The following is a 1,456-nucleotide window of genomic DNA, read 5'->3' as shown; positions in this document are numbered from 1 at the left end:
GCTGCTACCCCCGTCTCCCCCCTCCTGAGCCAACAGCCAGCCGGTCCGGGAGGCTCTGGCTGGCTGTCGGGAAGCCCCAGGGCCCTGCGCTGGCGGCAGGAAGGCGGACGCCCCCATCCTCCGCAGCCTTGGCAGGCAGCCTGCACGAAGGAAAAACGCTGCCTTTCCCTTTCCGCTGCATGTTCCCTTGCGGCAATGGCGGTGGGGAGTGTGGTGCGGGCCCGGCGGGCACGCACACCCCTGCGCCCCGCTTTCTGTCTGGCCTGGCGTCAGGGCCCGTGTACCACCGCCTCCCCGGTTCTCGCTCTGCCCCGGAGCTGGCCGTCCAGACCCACCTCCCCCAGGAGGAGCTGAGGCCCTCGCTCTCATGTGAGTCTGAGTCACAGACAGGAAAGCGTCAGGAAGCGGGGCAGAGGGCGGAGGCCCCGTGTGCACAGCGCTGGGCCCTCCCGGCCTCTGTTCTCCGGGAACAGCCAGGGGTGTCCGGCTGCCTGGTACAGGTGAGCGCAGATCTGGGCTCAGCTGCTCTGCGTGCCTTTAGGAGCACTTTCTGACTATGATGGGTCTCACACCTGCTTGGGGGAAGGGGGGCTCTCTGAAGGCAGCTGCCAGGACTCCCCCCCCCCCCCCCCCCCNCACTAGCGTTCAGCAAGGTCCAGAGTCTGAGCCTCATCTTTTAGATCCCAAATCCTGAGATCTGCAGGCCACCGGGCCCACCGGCTCTCCAGTCTTTCTTCTGGGGGAATTTGTCAGAACACCGCCTTCCACCTCCTCTGCCTTCTCCCTGCATCCCACGGTCCATGTCTCAGAATAGTCTAAGAAGTAGAGTATGTATATAAGTCCTCAAGGAGAGTTCAGCCATCTTTCTGTGCACAAGTTCTAAAAATCCTCAACACGGTCATTGAAGAATTTTTATTTATTTTTTGGTGTTTATGCATTTTGAGAGAGAGAGAGCGAGCGAGCGTGCACGTACATGTGGGCAAGAGAGAGGCAGAGAGAGAATCCCAAGCAGGCTCCAGGCTGTCCACGCAGAGGACCCAGGGATCGAACTCACAAACAGCAAGACCTGAGCTGAAATGAAGAGTTGAGATGCTCCAGGTGCCCCTCGAAAACTTTTGAAATTCACTCATTAAGCAGATATTTTGAGTGTCCAATACGTGCCAGGCGCTGGGGACCAGAGGGGAGTCAGGGCAGACACCGCCTCTACCCTCGGGCAGCCTACTTCCGGGGGGTGGGGGCGGGGGGGGTCTACCCTCAAGGAGCTTACTTCCAGGGGTGGGAGCTTACTTCCCTCGGGGCGGGGGCAGGGGAGACGATATTGTCTCAGGACCTGGGACAAATGTCTGCGTGACACACGAATTAGGGATGGAGCCGCACCATGCTGACCTGGGTGGGGGTGAGGGTGCTGCCGGGAGAAGGGACACTGGATTGGAAATTTGAAGGGTGAGCTGGGGTT

The 1,456-nt window shown here is 60.5% G+C and overlaps 1 protein-coding gene across 1 annotated transcript in view; it reads left to right on the top strand.

Annotated features, from left to right (window-relative positions):
* Positions 1–391: 391 nt before the first annotated feature.
* Positions 392–1,456, top strand: part of EPHX1 (epoxide hydrolase 1) — a 23,089-nt gene continuing 22,024 nt past the window's right edge. The window contains exon 1 of the mRNA XM_077779927.1: positions 392–500. The gene's annotated coding sequence lies outside the window, so the exon portion shown is untranslated. The remainder of the gene's footprint in view (positions 501–1,456) is intronic.

This window comes from Crocuta crocuta, unplaced genomic scaffold, assembly GCF_008692635.1.
Source record: "Crocuta crocuta isolate KB4526 unplaced genomic scaffold, BGI_CrCroc_1.0 scaffold322, whole genome shotgun sequence".
Lineage (NCBI taxonomy): Eukaryota > Metazoa > Chordata > Mammalia > Carnivora > Hyaenidae > Crocuta > Crocuta crocuta.
The sequence above is the reverse complement of the archived record's forward strand: the minus strand, read 5'-3'. Positions and strand labels throughout refer to the sequence as shown.